Source organism: Papio anubis, chromosome 20, assembly GCF_008728515.1.
Source record: "Papio anubis isolate 15944 chromosome 20, Panubis1.0, whole genome shotgun sequence".
NCBI classification, from domain to species: Eukaryota; Metazoa; Chordata; class Mammalia; order Primates; family Cercopithecidae; genus Papio; species Papio anubis.
The window spans coordinates 15,693,739-15,709,258 of NC_044995.1; positions in this window are offsets into that span (position 1 = coordinate 15,693,739).

Consider the following 15,520-nt stretch of genomic DNA (forward strand, 5'->3'; position numbering starts at 1 on the left):
GGCTACTCATCCCTTCTCCACTCCCCATCCACCCTGCCCTGCCCCCTGTGCCTAACACTGGAGTTTACCCCACCTCTTATTGTCCCCTGCCTCACAATAGTGGTAACCCCGACAGCATGCAGGAATCACCTCAAAGGAGATTTAACTCACCCTCAACATATGACTTTCCTAAATACACCCTTTCCACTGGCAGGAAAATCAAATCCACAAAGTGGAAACCAAGGGACTAGAGGAGAGAGGGGAGCACTAGGGCCAGCTTCCACGCATCGCCTCCTGCCCATCGCTCCGTTTTTTTCTATGGTCTCCTTCTAGGACCTTTATAAAATGGAGAAACATAAAACAATAACAATAATAATATTAATAGGGATGATACAATCAATCTAGTGGGTTTCCCAAGGATCTGGGCTGGAAGCCAGAGGGAGGTCTCTTTTGTAAATTCCAACCCTTGGGACACTCCTGGAGTTTTTCCACCATTTGGGGTTATTACTATTTCTCCACACCTGGCCAATCCCTCTGCCAACTGATAACCCGAGGCGCCTCCCTCCAAGTGAAAGTTCCCCGAAATGGATCTGGTCTCTCCAACCTTCCCAACCAGAGATGGGCAGTGGAGGTTCTATGGCACCCATTCTGGCCTCCCCTGAGGTTCCAGTGAGGATTCTGTGCATCAAGAGACAGCTCTGCCAAAGCAAAATCGTCAGACCCCTGGCTGGGAGGAGCTGCTGGCTTGCTGTACACACTCCTCCTCCCAGAAACTCCACACCCACATGTCCTGGTCTTCCCAGCCCAGGAAGTCTCGTCTGCATGTCTGAATCCCCTCCTGAGACCCCTTAACCCTGCATCCTCACCAGAAGACCCCACGCACGCCACACTTTGTCTCACCCCACAAAAACCCAGACCTCGGATTTCTCTCCTGAACCCCAACCACAACTTTGAGGTGTATTCTCACTTAGAACTCCAAATCTGTGCCTCCAGAACCCCCTGTGCGGCCCAAAACTGTTCTACAGTTTATCTGTTGCCCCCTCCTAAACCACAGCCCCAGGGCACCCTTCCCGAAGTACCACAGATTTAGCCTCCGGGAGGCCCCCTTCTCTGTTCAACTGTTCTCATGTATCCTCTCTCTCCTCCTCCTTGCTGGCTGTGTCCCAAGCTTGCTAGGCAGACTCAGCTGGTGGCGTGGGAGGTGGGGCTGTGAGGTGATTGTGTGGACTCTGGCCAAAGTCCACCCCTTTCTGGTACAGAGTAGCAGTGGGTAGTCCACTCCTAGTTGTCACCATTCATCACCCACTGCTACCAGGCCACCTCAGGCTGCCTCCTCTCAGGGTTTTGTTGGGTTTGCCTGACGGAGGCTTGATAAGCCCGCCCTGGGCAGCAGAGAAATGGAAAGCCTGCCCTGACCCACCTATTGCCCTTCTTCTATTGAAACTACTCCAGAAGGGAGAGCAGGATGTAAACTCCCCCAAGAAGGCAAGTCCCAGAGATGGGTGGCACAGGTGTGGCCGCCCAGCTGGCTGGGGCTTTGGTGGCAATCGACCACCGCGGACCAGAGGCTCCAGTAAGCTGAAAGTTTGCAGATTCATCTATCACGGTCCTGCTCGCGGAAAGACAGGATCTTGGGATGTCCAGCGCCCCTGACCGCAGAACCTGGGATTGCTGATCCAGTACTTGACATTCCTAAAGCGGGCCCATTCAGGTGTGTGAGTTGCTCCTCTGACCACCCCACCCGCCTCCATCAGATCAGTGGCTTATGGGCTCCGCGGTTCACCATCTCACCCGGGGCGACTGGTGTTGTAGCGGATATGATGCTGTCAAGGGTGGACTCATGCGTGCTGATGAAAGTTCAGCGGGAAGGAGGCCAGGGGCAGGGCCACCTCTCGACTGGCCTCCTCCCTGGGGCATGCAAGAGTGGTGCCCAAGAGGGGAAGGTGGCCAAGAGAACACAAATGGTCCTAGTGTGTCCCCAGTTTTCCCTGGATTCTCCTGCTCCACTGAGGTTATGCAGAGACTTGGTCTGTTTTATTCTCCATTCCCTTCTTCATTGTGGCTCCTCTCTCCATGTATCCCCTCAGCTGTCTCCATCCCTGTCCCTGATTCCTCCCTGCCTTTCTGCCTCCATCTCTCCTTTGTTCCTCTCATTGAGTCTCCTCTTTCCTCTTCCATCTCTGAGGACATCCCGGTTTCTGCTTCTCTCTCCAACCTGTCCCCTCTTCTGTCTCATTTGTCTTTATCACCTTCAGCTTTATTTTTCCTGATTTTTGATTGATTTTTCGAGCCGATGCCGGATTTCGATGTTTGACGCCTGATTTATGATCGCGACGAGCGTCGACTTCCCGGATTTTATCCTTTCGACGTGATGCCGGAGCGAACGATTTTGCGATTTTGATAGCGATTGGGTTGCCTCTCTCTTCTCTCTCTCTCTCCCCTTTTTCCCAGGCTTTGTGCTTCTTGGCACTCCTCTCACAGCTGAATCCATTCTCTCCCACCCCACTCCCTCTCTGCTCCCACCTCCTTAGAGCCTCTGGAAGCTGAGCCCCAGCCCCTGCCCCCGCCCCTGACTCTCCACCTCCTCATGCCTCACCTCCTCCTCCCCAGGCGTGGTTTCTATAATGGGAGAAAGGGCACAGCAGTTCGCTGGGCGCTTCTCCATCGTCACCTCAGTGGACCTCGCTGGTAAGGTGCCACGGCATTCAGGAGTGCATCCAGGAGGAGGCGGGCTTCCTCATCGAGGCACCCGGGACATTGGCATGGTGAGCAGGAACCCTGAGTGCAGGGGCAAGAGCAGTGAAAACGCCCAGGGTTGTGGGAATATCTCATGCAGGCTGTTCTGTTTGAGGGATGGACTTGTGGGGAAGGGCCCCCCGCACTCCAGCCTCCCCGGAGTCCATGCTGGGAATTTGGCCTCAACAGCCCCGCCTCCGGGAATGTGACTCTCTCCCTAGGCTCTGAGTTTCGATCCCCTCCCAACCTCCTCTCCTCGCCGCCATCTGCAGGCCAACATTTATCCCACCTCTTTTCCCTGATGAGTCGACCATCAGCCCCAATGTCATCAGCTTCCATTGTTCCTTTGGGACTGCTTCGGTTTCATGAGGCAAAGAGTTCCTAGTCACTGCTGGGCATGATGGCAGTAATCTTCCCAGTTCACGTCAACCTCCACGGGTAAAATGCAGACCGGCCCCTGATGCCCCTACTGCCAAATCCTGTCAATTGCTCCCTCCCCTACTCTGGAGACAGGTGCCCTTAAACCTCCCACCTCCAGTGTCTCAAATCAGCTCCCCCTAATATTGGACACAATAACTAAGTAGTTGTACTGCAAACCCGCATGGTGCCCACACCCAGTTTCCAAGGATACCCGAAAAGCTCAACAGATGCTCCAGAACAGAGCCTGCCGTGGCGGTAATTTTTCCCCAGCCCTCAGCTCTCCACCTTGGGTGCACGTGTTCCCCATCTCTAACTAATTTGTACCAGGGGTTCTCACCTGTTCTTTCTCTTCTAATATTTCTGTCACCTGGACAGTGGACTGCCCCAACCCACTTCCTGCAGAGCATTTAATACTTGTAAGCGTAATTAGTTCATCATAATCATTTCACATCTACAATGTCTCCCAAATTAGCCCATCAAAGGAGTTCTGCCAAGTGCCTCTCCTCAAGCACCCCACTTAAATACCTTAAACATCACACACGCTGCTCCGTAATCTAATAATTCTAAATAATATATAATATTTTAGATAGATTATTCTCCTTCAGACACCCAGTCAAGTGTCTCTCAAACACTTCTCCAATCACACACCCTACAGAGGTGACCCCAATGCATCCCACTTGGATAGGTAAACACCCGAACAGGTATCCCCTCCACTTCAACATCTTCACTGCAATACCGAAGAACACCAAACAAAAGCCCCCAATCCAGGTCCTCCCACAAAGGATCTGGGTAGGCTGTTCCGAACTGCCCACCTTGTAGTGCCTCCAAATACCAGGACAGAGACACTCCCCCTTTTCACACCCAGCCCCCACCTGAGGTTCAAACACCTCAGCAGTGCCTCCAACCCCACCCCACTCATTCACCTAGATGTGCTCCAATCCAGCTTTCCTCATTTAAATACCTGAAACCTAGATATATGCCTCCTTCCTGCTCTTTTCTCACCACCTGAATTATTGCATCTCATGGCCCCGGCACCTAATCCACGTAGAAAACTGAGACATAAGTTCCCATCCAACCCTTTTCACTGGAAAATACCCAACCACCTGGACAGACATGCCTTTAACGCAAGTCTCATGGCAAGTCCCATTCCCACGCCCTGGCTGCCCTGATAACTGTCCTTTCTCCCATCCTCTCTCTCTCTGGTAACCCCAGCTCTATGAGATGTTCTTCGGTGATGAAACACCTGCTAGGACCACAGTAATAGAGCTTGGCGGGAGAGCTTGAAGGGCTGAGGACTCTCTCTCATAGCTGGAAAGAAGTAGGGAGCAGCCAACCAGTGCACGTTGGACCCTCTACTCTACTGGGACTTTATCATCAATTTCTATCATCTCGATAGAGGTGTACACTCCTTAGCAGCAGGCAGGGAGTGTGGCTGGTGGGTAGGGGTACCAGATCAGTGGGGGTGGCACGTTCTACCCCAACAGTCCCTCACTGCTGGTCAATCCCTCACACTGGCTGCAGGGCTGCGCCCTACACCTGCAATCCAAAGCACTTCTGGGAGAGGCCGAGGCAGGGATCACCCGAGTGCCTGCAGCCCAGACCAGCTCTGGCCAACACGGTGAAACCCCTGGCTTCAAAATCTCCAAAATTATTGGCTGTGTATTACAGCGCCTAGTGGGTAGAGGTTGTAATAACATTAAGATTTCCTGCAGCACCGCACCCTGCGCCTGGCAGGACAGCAGGATTACATCCTGCCCCGTACCAATTCTTTAAAAGCAACAAATGAGCCTGCATGGCCATGCATGCAGTTCCAGCTACTCAGGAGGTTGAGCTCTGGAGGAGATTCTTTGAGCTCATGGTTCGAACCGGAAAACTTGCAAAACACCAAAGTCGCCATGCTGTTTACGTTAAGGATACTAAAGGGATACATGGCTTGCAGAGAGCGGAAGCGAAGGGTTGAGGCGAGCGATCTAGGAGTCGGTTCGCTGAGTTCGATTTAGGTTCGATAGTTATGAGGCTGGCCTACTCTCCGCGGCGACAGTACAACCCCGCAACAATGCGAGCCCTACCTGAAATAAACCCGACGACGACCACGAACCCCTCTCACACAAAGCACCGACTGCCAGCACCGACCCCGCCATGGCTTCCCGCTGCTCACAAGGAAGCACCCCAGGAGGAGGGTAAGGCTGGAGGGGGAGGGAAGAGGCCCCAGACCCCTCAAACTCCACTGACCCTGGTGCAATGTCCCCACCCGTCCCAGGATCCCAGGTGGGATATGCTTTGTTGTCCAGCCAGACAGGGTTGGCTCAGCTGACAGGCACAGCTGAGAGGTTCCACTTTAGTTCATAAAATACTGAGGCCGCTCCAGGTGATTACGCGCCCGCCTCTGTCCCAGCCCTCACTGAGTGCCCGCTGCTACTCCACTCCCTCCGGGATCACTTCCTCCCCGAGTTCCTCTCTTGTGCCTCCCCAAGTGACCTCATATCGTGCCTGAGCACAGGGATTCTGACTCCAATGAACAGCTGAAGTCTGTTATGAATGGTCTACCTCTGTGGTCATCATATGTGAGCCCCGTCATCCCCAATCTCTGCTCTCTAATTTTATTCTCGACTCATTAACCCCTCGCCCCGAGATCTCTTCTAGAGACACAACACATTCCTCCCAGCTTCAAGGTCCATGAGGTGAGATTGATAGAGGGATTGCGTTAGGAATCGGGTAGCCTCAAGTTTGAGAGATTCCTGTGCCCTGCCACGCCTCTACATGGGAGGTGCAGGATTACCGGCAGATCCAGATTTGGAGACGTGGGATTCCCATGAGAGCTGGGGCCCCGCAGGGTCACACACCAAGGATTTCTTCCCTCCCAAGGTGCCATCCCTCCCACTTCAGACTACAGGGAGTCTCCAGCCCTCTCTGTGTCCTGCAGCATCCTCACCCCCATTAGAAGCCAGACTCCCGGTCCTGACTCTCAATTGCCAAAGTGATCTCCCCACTACCACATCCATTCCACTCTTTCTCGCACCCTTAGAGACTCCTGAGTTCTGCATCTCCTGTAGACTTTTGTGTCAGGGAGAGAATCAACTCTATGTTCCTGCAAACTTCCTGTCTTAAGAAACAGGAGAGCCCCTTTCCATTGTTTTTGCTTTAGGGTCACAAGTCTCCAGGGTCCCCTAAAAATACCTCTGCCTGCTACAGTGATGGACCCCATATGTTCCCTGGCCCCCTCTGTTTTCAGAGAGAGACATGAACCTATCTCCCTCGTGCCCTTTCTGAAGGAGGACTTCTTAACTTCTTCATGTCTCACTTCTCTGCTTACGGGGCACTCTAGTTCCCTCTCCAGGCTCCCTTGCATTCTACTCAATCCTAACCTGTTCTTTCACATCACATTTCACACCTTCCTCCTCCTCTCCCAGGGTAACTGGTGTTCTCATGCTGGGCCCCGTGTTGAGAGGCCCCAGGTTCTTCTCTTCAACCCTTGTGACTTCTCAATCTCAGCACCTCCTGATGAGAGAAGGGGCAAGGAGAAGAGTGATGTGAAGCCCTTTTTTCATCGTAGTGTGGGGTGAGAGACTAACTACCGCCTTGCCAGCCAGGCTACTGCTCACACCAGTAGGAGTTCTCCCTCACTGTGCCTCCCAGTGGTTCTGCTGGTATTTTCCAGCCGGGGAAAGTTCCTTGTACCTTGAGCTAAGCCTGAAGGCCGATACTTCCTTCCTTAACTACTCTCGCACCTACTCCTGCGCTTCAGGAAGGAAAGGAAGTGAAACATCTCTTCCCCAGATTTGTCTAGGGGACCAGCAGATTCTTCTGTTTGGGATCCAAAAGGAGATGATTACACAGAGTATTGTATGGTGCATCACGGGCAGGAAGGAACATTCAAACCTCCCACAGTACTGGCATGGATCACCCTATCTATGATGGCGCGTTGACATTACACCTTCAAACCCATGAAAATAAAAATGTAAATACAGATAAACCTTTAATGGTAAGAAGTGGACTTTGTTAGTATAAACATACAATTTTGGGTTCACCATTGCTGTATCCTTGGCAGAAAGAAAACCGGAGACTCAGGAGGACTCAGCCCCGAAAGTCCCCCAGGCCGATAATATTCCGACCTTCCTCCTCCTCTGAGATAGAGTGGAGGGTTGCAGTGGATGCAGGGCTGTACTGAGAGTGCTTCACTTCACTTCTCCGCTCTCCTCCCTGTGAAAGCGGAATACTCTCGAGGGCTGCCTTCCTGGCCAGAATGGAGCCTCTTCTCTCTTCACCACCACTGTCGGCGAACTCCCAGCCAAGTCTCTAGTCGTTTGGCGGATTATCGATCGGGTTCCCCAAACACAAGCTTTGGCTAATGATCCCACGAAACTACACCATGAGCTTCCTGCCCCGCTGAGTGAGGGCTGCGCTGGTGCAGGTCTGGTGGGCGGGGCCGTGGAAAGGGCGGGGCTAGGGGCGGGACTCGTGGGAGGGGCGGGGCTAAGAATGGGGACGGGATAGGGGAAAGGAAGCCGCGAGGTGGTTAGAGGGAAGAGAAGAAACAGAAGGGGCTTAGTTGACCTTGATAAGGTGCTTCCGAGCTGGGATGAGAGGAAGGGAAACCTTACATTATGCTATGAAGAGTAGTAATAATAGCAGCTCTTATTTCCTGAACCAGTACCCCCGTGTCAGCTTTGTACAAAAAGCGTTTGTTCACAAAGCGTTGCACGCTCACCTCACTTAATTGCCACAAACCTCTGCGAAGGGGAAAAGCGTTCATGCCCATTTTACACGTGACAAAGCTGAGACTTAGAAAGTTGTCTATCTGATGTCTCACAAAACGTCTAAGTGCCCAGAAAATCTTTGAACACAGATCTGTGCCCATAGCCCTCTGGAAAGATTCTTAAAAAGCACCCATTCCTCACTAAAACAGCTTAGTATAGCATCACATGGCCTGAACATCCCTGTCCTGGGGCTTTTTCCAGAGACCTGGTGAGTGGCTGTCCTGCCTTCACTGCCCACATGCCCACACTCTCACCTACTCAACATGCTTTGAATACCAGGGTGTAATCTGTGCTCACTACCAGGTAAGGCCGCTGTGGCCCTTTCAGAGTCATTCCGGGGACACAACGAGACATGAATGGACATAGTCAGTCCATTAACAATTCTTTTGCAGAGCAGAAGTTTTTAATTTTAATGACATTCTGTCAATATATCCCCTAATGAAGAAGTTGAAGGAGAGAACCACTTACAGAGAGTGATGAGAGAACTCTGGATCAGGACATACCATATGCATGTGTGTGATCATGTGCAGGTGTGCATGTGAGCATATGACTACATATTCTCCTCTGTGTATCCATGAAACACATTCCACAATGGGTTTCTGAAGGTTGGGCTCTCCGGATGGATCTGGGGTCCACTGTAAGACCCAGCTAAGAGTTTCACAGTCACTGCCCACTCTCAAAGAAGTTAGTGTATGTCCCCCTTAGAAACTTCCTTACAGCCTTCACGAAAATTAACTCAAAGTTTATTGTAGACCTAAATGAAAAATGAGTATCTATAAAACTTCTAAAAGATAATGTAGGAGAAAATCGTGATGACTTTAAGTTTGGTGATGACTTACTAGATACAACACCAAAAGAACAATGCTTGAAAGAAGCACTTGATAAGTTCTGTGTCATTAAAATTAAAAACTTCTGCTCTGCAAAAGATTTGTCAAGAGAATGAGAATACAAGCTACAGACTGGGAGAACATATTTGCAGGGGACATACCTGATAAAGGACTTACATTCAAAATACACAAAAAAACTGTTAAAACTCAACAATAGAAAACAACCCAATTAAAGAATGGGCAAGCAATCTGAGCAGACACCTCACCAAAGAAAATATACACATGGCAAATAAGCATAAGGAAAGATGCTCCATATAATATGTCAGTAGCCATTTCAAATTGAAACAATAATGATGTACCACTACCCACCTATTAGAGTGGCTAAAATCCAAAGCTGACAACACCAAATGCTGACAAGGAGGTGGCTCAACAGAACTGTCATTCATCGATGGTGGGAATGCAAAATGGCACAGCTACTTTGGAAGACAAATTGGCGGTTTCTTGCAAAGCTAAACATATTCTTACCATGTGCGACAGCAATCATGCTCTTCAGTATTAACCTAAATGAGTTGAAAACAAATAGCCACACAAAAACTTCTGCACAGATGTTTATAGCAGCTTTACTCGTAATTCAAATCTTGTAAGCAACCAAGCTGTTCTTCAACAAGTGAATGGATAAATGAACTGTGATATGTTCATACAATGAAATATGGCAGGGCGTGATGGCTCACACCTGTAATTATAGCACTATGGGAGGCAGAGGCAGGCAGATCACTTGAGGTCAGGAATTCAAGACCAGCCTGGCCAACATGGTGAAACCCCATCTCTACCAAAAATACAAAAATTAGCCAGGCATGGTGGCATGCGCCTGCACTTCCAGCTACTTGGGAGACTGAGGTGGAAGAATTGCCTGAACCCATGAGTTACAGTGAGCTGAGATGGAGCCACTGCACTCCAGTCTGGGAGACACAGTGAGATTTTGTCTCAAAAAAAAAAGAAAAAAGAAAAGAAACACTATTCGACAATAAAAAGAAATCAGGCTACAGAAAGACATGGAAGAACCTGAAATGTATGTAGCTAAGTGAAAGAAGCCCCTCTGAAAAGGCCACATACTATATGATTCCAACTATATGACAGTCTGGAGAAATGAAACTGTGAAGACAGTACAAAGATAGTAGTTGCCAGGAGTTTAGGGAGGAGGGAGGTGTTTGTTCTTCCCTTTGCTGTGGCGAGTTCCTCCAGGCCCCAGGCAGGAAGAGAGATGCTGTCCAGGAGCCAAGGCCTTAGCAATCTACCTGGTGCTCTAGTCTATTGCAACTGAGCTGGCACCTCAAATCAATCTGTGTGATACATCATATCAACAGAATGAAGAAGAAAAACCATATGATCATCTCAGTTGATGCTGAAAATGCATTTGATGGAATTCAACATCCCTTCATAATAAAAGGCCTCAAAAAACTAGGTATAGCAGGAACATAGCTCAACATAATAAAAGCCATGAATGACAGACCCACAGCTAGTATCGTATTGAATGGGGAATAACTGAAAGTCTTCCTCTAAGATCTGGAACATGACAAAGATGCCCACTTTCATCACTGTTATTCGACATAGTACCAGAAGTCCTAGCTAGAGCAATTAGACAAGAGAAGGGAAAAAAAGGGCATCCAAATTGGAAAAGAAGAAGTCAAATTATCCTTGTCTGTAGATGGTATGATCCTCTATTTGGAAAAACCTAAAGGCTCCACAAAAAAACTATTAGAACTGATAAACAATTTCAGTAAAATTGCAGAATACAAAATCAACATACAAAAATCAGTAGCATTTCTATTTGCCAACAGCAAACAATTTGAAAAAGAAATGTTTAAAAATCCAGCCTGGGCAACATGTCGAAACCCCAGGTCTACTAAAAATATTTTTTAAATTAGCTGGACCTGGTGGTGTGTGCCTGTAATCCCAGCCACTTGGGAGTCTGAAGTAGGAGAATCTCTTGAGCCCAGGAGGTCTAGGCTGCTGTGAGCCAAGATCACATCACTGCACTCCAGCTCTGTATGACAGAGCAAGGCTTTATCTCAAAAAAAGGTAATCCCATTTACAATAGCTACAATACAATGAAATACCTAGGAATTAATCAAAGAAGTAAAGGATCTCTATAATGAAAACTATAAAACACTGACAAAAGAAATTGAAGAGGACACCAAAAATTGAAAAGATATTCTGTGTTCATGGACTGGAAGAAGCAATATTGTCAAAATGTTCATATTACTCAAAGCAATCTACAGATTCAATGCAATTCCCATCAAAATACCAATGACATTCTTCACAGAAATAGAAAAAAAAAATTCTAAAATTTAAACAGAACCACAAAAGATCTAGAGTAGCCAAAGCTACCCTAAGCAAAAAGAACAAAATTGGAGGAATCACATTATCTGACCTCAAATCATATTATAGAGCTATAGTAACCAAAACAGCAGGATACTACCATAATAAGTTACGTAGACCAATGGAACATAATAGAGAGTCCAAAAACAACTTCATACATCTACAGTGAACTCACTTTCAACAAAGGTGCCAAGAATATTCATACATTGGGGAAATAACAGTTCCTTCAATAAATGATGCCAAGAAAACTAGACATCCATATGCGGAAGATTGAAACTAGAACCGTATTTTTGACATACGCAAAAATCAAATCAAAATGGATCATAGACTTAAATCTATGCCCTCAAACATGAAACTACTAAAAGAAAACATTGAGAAAGCTCTCTAGGATATTGTGCTGGGCAAAGATTTCTCGAGTAATACCCAACAAGCACAGGCAACCAAAGCAAAAACGGACAAATGGGATCACATCAAGTTAAAAAGCTTCTGCACAGCAAAGGAAACAATCAACTAAGTGAAAACACAACCTACAGAATGGGAGAAAATATCTGCAAGTTATCCGTCTGACAAAGAATTATTGACAAAAATATATAAGAATCTCAGACAACTTAATAGGAAAAAATCTAATAATCCAATTTAAAAATGAGTAAAAGGGCCGGGCGCGGTGGCTCAAGCCTGTAATCCCAGCACTTTGGGAGGCCGAGACGGGCGGATCACAAGGTCAGGAGATCGAGACCATCCTGGCTAACACGGTGAAACCCCGTCTCTACTAAAAAATAAAAAAATTAGCCGGGCGAGGTGGCGGGCGCCTGTAGTCCCAGCTACTCGGGAGGCTGAGGCAGGAGAATGGCGGGAACCCGGGAGGCGGAGCTTGCAGTGAGCTGAGATCCGGCCACTGCACTCCAGCCCGGGCGACAGAGCGAGACTCCGTCTCAAAAAAAAAATAAAATAAAATAAAATAAAAAATAAATAAAAATGAGTAAAAGATCTGAATAGACATTTCTCAAAAGAAGACATACTAATGGCAAACAGGTATATGAGAAGGTGCTTGTATTAATCCAGTCTCACACTGCTATCAAGAAATACCTGATGGCACGGTGGCTCATGCCTGTAATCCCAGCACTGTGGGAGGCCAAAGCGGGCAGATCACCTGAGGTCAGGAGTTCGAGACCAGCCTGGCCAACATGGTGAAACCCTGTCTCGACTAAAAATACAAAAAAATTAGCCAAGTGTGGTGGTAGGCGCCTGTAGTCCCAGCTACTTGGGAGGTTGAGGCAGGAGAATAGCTTGGACCTGGGAGGTGGAGGTTGCAGTGAGCCGAGATCGCACCACTGCACTCCAGCCTGGGGGACAGAGTGAGACTCCATCTCAAACAAAAGAAAAGAAATACCTGAGACTTGTATTAATCCGTTCTCACACTGCTATAAAGAAATACCTGAGACTGGGTAATTTATAAAGAAAAGAGTTGTAATTGGCTTACAGCTTTGTAGGCGGTATAGGAAGCATTCTGGGGAGGCCTCAAGAAACTGCCAATCATGGCAGAAAGCAAAGGGGGAGTGAGGCATCTTAGATGGCGGGAGCAGGAGCAAGAGAGAGTGAGGAGGGAAGTGCTGTACATGTTTAAACAACCAAATCTCATGAGAACTCACTCACTATCACAAGAACAGCACCAAGAGGACAGTATGAAACCATTCATGAGAAATCCAGCCACCCTCCACCAGAGCCCACCTCCAACATTGGGAGCTACAATTCAACATGAGATTTGGTGGGGACACAGATCCAAACCATATCAGTGCTCATCATAATCATCACCAGAGAAATGCAAATCAAAACTACGAGATGTCATCTCACCCTAGTTAAAATGACTTTTATCCAAAAGACAGGCAATAACAAATGCTGGCAAGAATGTGGATAACAGGGAACTCTCATACATATCTGTTGGTGGAAATGTAAATCAGTACAACCACTATGGAGAACAGTTCGGTGGTTCCCCATAAAACTAAAAATAAAATTACCATATGATCCAGCAACCCCGGTGTATACGTCCATATTACCACATGATCCAGCAATCCCACTGTATATATCCAAAGAAAAGAAATCAGTATGTCCAAGATATATCCACATTCCCATGTTTACTGCAGCACTATTCATAGTAGACAAGATTTGGAAACAACCTGAGTGTCCATCAACAGATGAATGGATAAAGAAAATGTGGTACATTCACACAATGGAGTATTATTCAGTCATAAAAAAGAATGAGATTCTGCATTTACAACACAGATGTGGAGGACATTATGTTAAGTGAAACTAGCCAAGCACAGGAAGACAAATGTCACATGTTCTCACTCCTACGGGGGAGCTAAAAAAAAAAAATTGAACTCATGGAGGTAGAGAGTACAATGATGGTTAGCAGAAGCTGAAAAGGGTAGTGGAGAAGGGAGGATAAAAAGGAGATGGTTAATGGGTACAAAAATACAGCTATATAGAAAGAATAGCATCTAGTGTTTGGTAGCACAATAGGGTGAATGTAGTTAACAATGATTTATAGTATATTTCAAAATAACTGAGAGTGGAATTGGAATGTTCGTTCCTAATACAAAGAAATGATAAATGCCTGAAGTTATGGTTATCCCAATTTCTTTGATTCAATCATTGCAAATTGTGTGTATGTGTCAAAATATCACATGTACTCCATAAATAGTACAACTTTTATGAAAGAAAAAGAAAAGGTTGACCGGGTGCGGTGACTCACACCTGTAATCCCAGCACTTTGGGAGGCCAAGGCAGGTAGGACCACTTGAGCTCAGGAGTTCAAGACAAGCCTTGGCAAAATGGTGAAACCCTGTCTTTACAAAAAATACAAAAATTAGCTAGACATGGTGATGTGCACCTGTAGGCCCAGCTACTTGGGAGGCTGAGGTGGGAGGATGGCTTGAGCCTGGGAGGACAAGGCTGCAGTGAGCTGTGATCGTGCCACTGCACTCCAGCCTAAATGACCGAGCGAGACTCTGTCTTTAAAAAAAAAAAAAAAGAAAGAGAGAGAGAGGTAAGGAAGGAAGGAAGGAAGGAAGGAAGGAAGGAAGGAAGGAAGGAAGGAAGGAGGGAAGCGAAGGGAAGGGAAGGGAAGGGAAGAAGGAGGGAGGGAGGAAGCAAGGAAGAAAGGGAAGGAAGGAAAAACTTCTTCAACATGATACAGCAATGTTTAGTGGGTTTTACTGTGTAGGTCTTACACTAAATGGAAGCCAAATATAATGCTAGGTATGGCATTTTTTGTGTTATTGCTTATGGCATTTTTCTTTTAATTTCCAAATAAAGAAGTATGATCGATTTTTTCATTTTAAAAATCTTTGTCTACCCCAAGGTCACACAGATTTTCTCCTATGCTTTCTTTTGAAGAATTCACAGTTACAGCTTTTACTTTTAAGTCTGAGTCATTATGAGTAAATTTTTAAATATAGTGTGAAATAAGAGCAAAAGCATATTTTTTCCTTAAGGAAATTCAGTTATTCCAACACTTTCGTTGAAAGACTTTCCTTTCTCCCATTGAATATCTTTGGCACCTTAATCAAAAATCAGTTGATTATTTAAGTGTCCATTTCTAGACATTCTTTTCTATTTGATTGATCAGTATATGCCTACGCTACTTTATTGTAAAATAAGGTGAACCCTCTGAATTTGTTACTCTTTTCTAATTACTTTGGCTAGTAGTTGTAAAAGATATACATCTTAGAATTTTTTTTTTTTTCGAGACAGAGTCTCGCTCTGTTGCCCAGGCTGGAGTGCAGTGGCATGAACTCGGGTCACTGTAATCTCTGCCTTCCAGGTTCAAATGATTCTCTTGCCTCAGCCTCCTGAGTAGCTGGGATTGCAGGTGCCCGCCACCACGCCCAGCTAATTTTTGTACTTTTAGTAGAGACAGAGTTTTGCCATGTTGGCCAGGCTGGTCTCAAACTCCTGACCTCAGGTGGTCCAGCCCTGCCTCGGCCTCCCAAAGTGCTGGGATTACAGGCATGAGACACCGCGCCCGGCCACAGCTTAGAATTTTAAAATCAGCTTATTAGTTTATACCAAAACAAAAACGGCCTACCGAAATTTTGGTTGGGATTACAAATAATCTATCGATCAATTTCAGAAGAACTGACATCTTAACAATATTAAGTCTTCTAATTCGTTGGCATGATATATCTCTTTATTTAGATATTTAATTTCTCTTGTCAATGATTTGTAGTTATGCTATTGCATAACTTTTGTTAATTTTATCTTCAAGTATTTTATGTTTTCAATGGTATTATAATAAAAGGCTTTCAATATCTCTTAAAATCTTAAATCTTGGCCGTGCACAATGACTCACACCTGTAATCCCAACACTTTGAGAGGCTAAGATGGGTAGATCGCTTGAGCTCAGAAGTTTGAGCCTAACCT